Here is a 9363-nt window from a genome sequence, read left to right on the forward strand (position 1 = left end):
AGGAGCATGGCTTTGCGCCTGCCAGTGGCCTTGTAACTCGGATTTATTCACATGGGTTGTCTCAATGCTTGGACGATACAAGGAATGGCTTAGCGCTTTCGACCTCGACTCCCTCCTCGGTCTCTTTGATGATCTCGGTCGTGGCGGTGCCTCCTTGGGATTCTGCCTCTTGACAAGTAGTTTGGCAACGACCCCGACTGCCATCCCCTCATTGAACAAGTGATTTATTATGCATTTTTGGCAACAAGCCTAAATATAGACTTGAAGAGGACCCATCGCCAACTCACCAACTAGGGAAGAAGCTAACAACTAATTACTGTGGGACATGATCTCTATCCTGTCCCTTGGAAGACTTTTTGTAGCTTCGCCCGTGTCGCATGGGGTCCAGAGGTGGCAGAGGTATAAGTGGGTAAGCCGAAGAGAGACGATTGAAGGAGGTACGTCTATCAAAGTAAGATTTTTAGAGGTAGGCTAACTACCAAATTAGGGTTTTCGATTGATTTTCATGTTCCGATGAATGTTTTCTGGTTCATTCATTGGATTATGAACACCGAATTTCTTGCTTTCAGATTGATTTTTGCTATTATCATCACTTGTTGTGTCTCCTTTGAAATTCTAATGTCTTGAAATAGATTCTGAGGGCAGTTTGCATTTAGACACTAATGTTATCGAGGGAAAAATTGGCATGTCCAGGAAGAGGGCGTACGCTTCCTCTTCCTCGAGGAAGAAGCAAGGGTAAATTAGTAAAACATTAAATTAAATTGTTGCATTACCTAAGTTGAATTAAACAATATTGGATTATGTTTTATTCCACATAACTAAGGTTATACATGATAACTTGAACCAAACGCACCCTATAAGTTAATAAACTTTTTTGAATGTCCTTGGACAATGATGTAGCGATAAGGTGTTTGACAGATTAATCAAGCATTCATGGTTTGATTCTTAGCTATGACACATTGCAGCTCATTTTCCTCTAATTGGATGAAAAACCTGGGACGTTGGTTGTTGGCCAAAGAGTCGCGTGCTCTTTCGGAGAGTTGTGTACGCTTCCAATTTTACCCTGATTGTCAGTGGGAGCTTTCCATGAGGCTGAACCGGTCACCTTTAAGACTTAGCCGGTGTAAAAAATTGGATACTTGCATTATCAAAAGTAATAATAAAAAAAATAGGAGTTATAGATCCAATAACAAATCACACTTGTACATCAATGAGTTTGCCAATAATCACCGTTAATATCATACGATAAAAAACTTTATTATTTAATTTATTAAATTCTTCGATTAAATTTTTTTCGTACCTTCTTATTTTTTTTTAATTTTACAAGTGTAGTTCGAAGTATTGGTGCAATTGACCACTAGTCAAAATTGGTCAAACTCAAGTTGACTTGAGTTGAGATTTCGATATTTGATCAATATGTTAGTTCATCAAGATGTCAAGTAGGTCAAAGTTGATCGAATACTTGACAGTCGATCAATATGTTAAGTTAGTTGATCAAAAAGTCAAGTTGGACAAGGTTGACCAGATACTTGATAAAATATAAAAAGTCCAAATGCGTCACGGTCGATCGAAAACATGACGATTAGAAGTCCAACATGGAGTTGACATGAGATGAAAGTCCAAGTGGATATGGCTGACCAGATACATAGTGATCGAAAATCCAACAGATAGTTGGCAAGATAAAAGTCCAAGTGGATCATGGTTAACCAAACACTTAATAGTCGAAAGTCAAACAGTGAGTTGGCATGAGACGTGAAGTCCCGATAGGTCAAGCTTCATCAGATGCCAAGAAACAATGAAGTCCCAACAGGTTAAGATTGATCGGATGCTAAGTAACGAGCCAACGAGGAAGTCCCGGTAGATTAAGGTTGACCAGATGCTAGGTAATGGGAAGTCTCGATAGATCAAGATTGACCGAATGTCGAGTAAAGAAAGCCCTGATAGGTTGATGTTAACTAGATATCAGACAAGCTGGGAATTCGACTTTAATTAGCCTGAAACAGGAATATTAATCGATTGATAGTCCCGACTAAGTAAACTTCCAAAACGAGACAATTTTTAGTGTGAAACGAAGCTCGTTCAGATATCTATATTTCTTACTCAATATCAGTCAACTGATGGATTTAGGAACCGAACAGTAGCAAGTTGATTCGATTATTTGACTCAACTGATTACATCATCGACTGATGGTTGATATCAGTCGATTGATGACTTTATAAATTAGACAGAAGCAAATCAATTTGATTGTTCGACTTGACTGATGATATCAATCGACTGATGATTGATTCGGCCGATTGATGTGGATCAGAAATCGAAAAGAAGCAAGTCTATTTGAGTTTGACTGTTCAACTCGACTGATAATATCAATCGATTGATGGTTGATATCGGTCGATTAATGTCTATCAAAAAATCAAACAAAAGCAAGTCAATTCAACTGTTCAACTCGACTAATGGTTGATATTATGGGTGGAATTGGGTAAGGAGCCATCCCATAACCATCTTACCATATCACCGTCCCGATAAAAATTGGAAATCTCTTTTCTCCTGATCTCGTACCCGACAAGTGTCGAACTTCAAATGTTCAATATCTTGAATGTTCAAGATCCCGTAGGGTAGGATGATGATATTCCAAAAATATTTTTTTAAATTTCTTAACACCTACCATTTGACATTCAATAACCAAATAAAGAACCTAACTTGACCGCATTATAAGGATTCTTTCTGTCTTTCTTCATATGTCCATCAATGTCATTATTCTCATGTGTTCTGCTATGGACAGGAACTTCAATTTTGCAATAATTACAAACAGTAACAATAGCAATGATCTCATTTTTGTTATTTCTCCTTATAATTTTCTTGGCGTGTGACCATACATCTGATACTTTTTTCCTTTTGTCTCCAATATTTACTACTTCCTCATGAATGATTGGTATTTTGGATGGAGATAATGCTTGAGGTTGAGTGGTAGAAGGAGAGCTACCACTTCCGCTAGATGCATCCATTTTCACATAATTAATAATAAATGAAATATATCAGAGTGGAGGGGCCAATCGAAGGATTGGGGGGGATTCAACCGGAGTGGCCACTAGGCTCTTATCGGCAACGGATTCTCTCCTTCACACCAAGTTTAAAAACCATTCATATAATTGAGAAAAATAATGGAGAGTGGTTGTTGAACGAGATGTGTTGAACCCTAGTTTTCTATATATTTTAAAAAAATATTAGTAATATATTCAGGTTGGGTTGGGAATCCAATCAGGTAAAGCTTGTGTTCTTGATCCTTTTTCCGATTTTGATCGAGTCGGGAAAAATCTCGATCACTCGGGTTGGAAAAAATTTGAGTCTGGAAAATTTTAGGGAAGGGAACGGGTTGGGAGTCAAGAGTCGGGAATTTTGTTATTTTTGCCAGCCCTAGTTGATATTAGTCGACTAAAGTTCAAATAATCGAAAAAATCAGACTAATTTCCAAAAATTCAGAGGTCGTTCAACCGTCAAAGAATAGATTAATTGACTGATGGGTGAGATCAGTTGATTGATAGGTGGACATCAACCCTGACCTAAAGGCTTTAAAAGAGGGGTTTCAAGGAGATTTTAAGAGCCGATTCTTAGAGATTCTGAGGTGAAGTACTAGTATATTTCCGGATCAACAAGAGACATTCTCAAGCAATCAATAGGGATCAAAAGTGAGATTCATGTAAAGTTGTTTACATTCTTGTATTTGCTTGTATATCTTATACTGTTGTTGCATTATGGCATTCTTGTAAAAACAAGCTTATAAGAGGCTCCTTCACCTTCGAAAGGTTTTCAAAAAAGAGAAAGTTGAAGGGAGATCACTAGGAGCAGGCCTTGGATTAATCACCTAAGAGACGGATAACAAGTAAATCCTAGAGTTGTGCATGTGACATTGGTTTTGGATTCAAGTTTCCACTGTGTATTCAAACGACGAACACGAGATCAAGATGAAAAGCAATCAGAATTATTCACCGCCCCCTCCCCTTTAACTCGCATGGTTCCTAACACGAAGATCATGTTTAGCATGAGTTAAATGATTCTTCACAAAATATTCCAATGTGTATTTAAATTCAAAATTAAAAGAAATATATGCTACTGAAAAAAATCTAACTAATAATTATCTAATTTATAATCAGAATATTTAAATAAACTTGAACAGGTGTCTGCATTAGTCAAGAAAAATCTAGATGATTGCGTTTGAGAATGTTCGATTTAAATTTTGTCAGGTACTTTTCGTCATGTCATTTCAATAACTCATAACTGCCACTCAATTGGACTTTGAAGAATACTTTACAATACTTATATTTTACACGTAATCCTTTGAATGGAAAAATGAGATTTCTAAAATATTTAATAAAAACAGACGATTTTAAAAATGAAGTATCCCCAAACCTCAGAAGTACCATTAATTCCTTATGTCTGATGTCTAAACTTACTTTAGTTCATGATTAGTAAATTAAATATCATCTATATTCGAATTGGCTATTTTTTATACTCTTTTAAGACCCGGATGATGACGTTTCTTCAATATCGAAAGCTCTTTTTATTAATTATATTATTAAAAAGACACCTCTTTTTGAAATTTTAAAAAGATACCTCTTCCGGTAGTTTACAGTTAATTTTTTTTTCTTGTTCATCAGCAATGTAACTTAATAGTTTGATAATTCAATTTGGTGACTCCTTAGCCCTAAAATCATACTATTTAGTGCAAAATAATTTTAAGAGTATTTGAATACTAGATTATATATAAAATGTTGTTTTAATAATTTTTAAAAGAGAAATATTCTTTCAATGACATAGATAAAATTTTTGTATTGCAATAAGCTAAGTAGGACATGAATAATAATGGGCAAGAATTAAAAAATCCTCCCTTATTCTTATGATTATTAAAAGATCATTATATATATATATATATATCAAAAAATATTTTTATTTTTATTTTATTGTAGAAGTTATGATGATAACTATTAGAACATGGACAGAAATTAATATAATTTGATTAAAATTACTAAAATTATTTATTAAATTAATTAAAGTTACTCGAGCTCAATTAAAAATCATTCTAATTCGATAGAAAATATTTTAATATTGTTATAGCAACTGTTATGCTGCTGTATAATTTGATAAAGTTCACTACTATATATTATAGTAAGTATGGTTATAGTGTTAGAATAAGTGTATTTATTCAATGAAAATCTCTCTTTTGATATTTTTAAAACCTTTTGATGATAATAAAAATAAGGATGCCCTTTTATTTTTTTATCCACCATAAATATTAAATCATAACAAAAAATGAGAAAATTATTAAAGCTATCCTTGATTATAAAAAAAATGACCCATGGAATTTGGTGCAATATTAAACAACTCAAAGAAATAATAAGAGTATCTGAATTTAAATTCTAAATGAAAGAAATATTCTCAAAGTTAATTTCGTGGGTATAAATTGTATTCTAAATTTATTTGATAGATGACTTAAGAGATCTATCTATCTCTAAAATTAATCAGACAAAATCGGAACATCTAAATTATCAAAAAAATATTTTAAGAGTTAAATATATTTTAAAATTTTTAAATAATTTTTAAAATTTAAATTTTATGATAATTTTTATACTTTAAATGTTTTACAATTAACTCAAATATATGTCATATGTGATATAATCCACAATTAAATTATAATCGATTTGACTCATACATCAAGCCACTTATGCCTATCCCAACTTATTAATCAAATCAAACATAATTACTCTGGTGGTTAGTGGCATAGTCAGAATTTTAATTAAGAAGAGAAATTTTTTAAAAATTAATGTAGATCAATTTTTATCATTCAAAATCTAAATTTCAAATTTAAATAGTTAAAAATGAACTTAAATTTAAAAAAATTTATTTTAACCTTTGATTTTATTTGAAATAATGATTAGTCATTCAAATTATACTCAAGGATGTTTTTTCTTAGTCCAAGATTATTAATATATCCATTCAAGTCGACATCAAGAAATAGTAGAAAAGACAAGGAGGAGGAAGTGGTAGAGGGGGAGATGTCATTTTGAAGTAAATTCATCTTGTATTTTTTTTTAAATACTTTAATATTATTATTTTCACTTAATTTATCATTAGTATAATATTTTAAAAACATAATCACCTAATTTCATTATTATCTTTTTCTAATAATTCAAAAAAATAACAAACAAAATAGATAGCAAACAAAAGCATTAATATATATATATATATAAATTAACACTATATATTTTTTAACACTTAAATTCGTAATTAAAATAGATCGAGCAAGAAAATTACCCCAATCAAAAAGTGTCTGTTGTGGAACCTCGACAAAGTGACGACAACAGAGTTAGCAGCAAACCACGACAACGCTAGTAACAATAGCATGCTGCAATGACGATGTTGATAACAGTGGTAGCCACTTACGACTGGGAATTTTAAAGATAATATTAAGGGTGCGTTTGGTTCAAGTTATCATGTATAATTTTGGTTATGCGATTATCAGATAATCACATAACCAAAGTTATGGGAAATAAAACATAACCAAATATTGTTTGGTTCAATTTAAGTAATGCAATAAAAATTTGTTTGTTTGAAGGTTTTAATGAATAACCTAGTTTAATATTTTACTATATTACCCTCAGTTACAAAACCAATTATATTTAACTCTACGTTTTTTTTTACGTTTTTCTTTATTTATATATATATATATTATTTTTTTATTTTGTTTGTTTTTTTATGTTTTTATTTTTTTCATTTTTTTATTTTAAAGTTTTTTTCCCTTTTTTCCTTTTTTTATTTTTAACGTTTTTTATGTTTTTTTTTAATTTTTTATGTTTTTTTACATTTTTAATTTTTTTTAAAGTTTTTTTAAAGTTTTTTTTTAATTTTTTTATTTTTTTTGTTGTTTTAATTTTTTATGTGTTTTTACATTTTTTTTTATTTTTTATGTTTTTAACGTTTTTTAATTATTTTTTTACTCTTTAATTTTTTTAAAAAAATTTATGTTTTTTATTTTTTATGGGTTTTTATTTTTTTCTCATTTTTTATGGGTTTTCTATTTTTTTTCCTCATTTTTTATGGGGTTTCTATTTTTTTTAATGTTTTCCTATTTTTTTAAGTTTTTTTACAATTTTTAATTTTTTTAATTATTTTTATGGGGTTTTATTTTTTAATTTTTTTAATTTTATTTTTTATATTTTTCTATTTTTTCTTTATGCTTTTCTTTTTTGTCATATTATTCTCTTATCTGAGGGTATTTTGGGTAAAAAAAATTCGTTAACCCCGAAATTAAGAAAATCTCAATTTTTTGAGGTTTTTCGATTCCTAGTTGTATATCTCTTTTGCTGACTTGTCGGACATGAAACATTATTTGAGAATTATCAATTATCTAAATTAAATAAGATTTTTATTGATAATTTTGAATAAATAATCAAAGTTATCCAGAATAACTCTCAATCAAACGCATCCTAAGATTATGAAAAAAAATAAAAAGGGGATTAGATGAGTAGAAGAAAAAATGATGAAATAGGAAAAAGAAAATATGTGATAGAAGAAAAATCAAATGGGAGAAGAGGAAACAATTAAGGAGAGAAAAAATCAAAACAGATTTTTAATTGGACCTGTTTCTTTTTTTTTTTTAAGTCAAAAAGTTTATATATTTTATTATAATGATTGATTGATTGATTGATAGCTACATGTCCAAATTTCATCCGAGTAATACTAAGATGTACCCTTTCTTGATACCGAGTAAATTTGAAGCATAACTCATGGATATTTAAAATTCAGCGAATATTTATCCATATTATAAGATCAGAATTTTGACTATATCCGTGGGACTATATCATTATGCTTATGTTTAGACTACATGTGGCTAACCCAATTTACATGGTTAGTGGTAACTATATTTAAAAGATGAAAATAGTAAATAAAAAATAATAGATGAATTTTCAAGTTATTGACTCAATAAAATTGACGGTTTGGGTTCTTAGTCAACGCGTGCGTCCCTGTTCTAGAAGAAATTAGTAGCATTTTAAAAAATAGAAGTAAAATGGAAGGAAGTAAAAGGTGGTCGTTGCATGCCTTCGTATATTTCTTAGTCTACGTTCGCATGCACGAACGCGTCCAATTTCAGTAACAATAATTAATTTATTTGCCTGACTCTGGATGACTCAGTCCTTACTCCTTAGGTCGTATTCGGCTCGGTCGTTGTCATCCAACTTGGCCTTTTTAATTGCTATGACTTATTTTGTTGAAAAAATGAATAAAAAAAATTAATTTTGCTTTGAATGAGGAAATACTGAAATAGTCCTTTAAATGAATACCTAATATTAATTAATTAATTTATAATAATAATAATTGGGCATGATCTGTTCACAGGCTACAACCCATAATTCCTAGGGCCCAACAACCCTAGAGTTTAGGATGTTGATCCTTTATAAGCATTAAAGTGGTGGTATGGACATTAATTTGCAACCATAGCATTTTAGTGTAGTGATCACTTAAGCATCAAAGGGGTTTTGTCGGACAACTCCTTTGCCCTTAGATCATCTTCAACCATAAAATCCATTTTGATGCATTTTTAACACTAATTTAGTGTTGTTTTAGCATCAAATATTTTTTCAACTCCAATTAATACACATCATTTCCTACAATAAAAAAAAAAGAATATTCCTTATAATATTCTATTTTTTCATCTTATAATTTATTATTCAATATACATATTAATTTGTTAAATATGTTTATTGTGATAATAATAATTATTATTAAAATTAATAATTTTATGGTACATGATAATTAATTTTTATGATATTATGTTTTTAGTTATAAGAAAATAAAAATTAGGATTTTTATTTTTAATTTTAGTGGAAATAATTTAGTAGTCATACTAATATTTAAAGATAATACACAACCATAAACAATTAAGATCAAATATTTTAAATATTTTCACAAAACAAATAACACTTGCAAATACATCATTATGAACTTTAATTAGACTTACAAATATTTTAAATATTACTTATTTAACTTAATAACTAATATAAAATTATAATATATAAAATTTATATAATAGCTAAATTAAATAATATTAATTTATAATATTTAAGAATACTATAAATATAATTTTAATATTATAATATATTATATTAAAGAAAGTAGTTTTCTAAATTTAAAAAAAGAAAAAAAAATAGGCACTTGTACTATTTTGGTGCAAGTTTAGGGAACACGGTTGAAGTGCATTTGGTGTTCCTTTTTTATTAAAATGATGTAAAAGGGATACGGTTGGAGTTGCTCTTAGTATGTGTTGCCTTGCACCAGACTGTCTTCATACTAGACTAGGACGGTTTCTTTAAA

This window comes from Zingiber officinale, chromosome 5B (genome assembly GCF_018446385.1).
Source record: "Zingiber officinale cultivar Zhangliang chromosome 5B, Zo_v1.1, whole genome shotgun sequence".
NCBI classification, from domain to species: domain Eukaryota; kingdom Viridiplantae; phylum Streptophyta; class Magnoliopsida; order Zingiberales; family Zingiberaceae; genus Zingiber; species Zingiber officinale.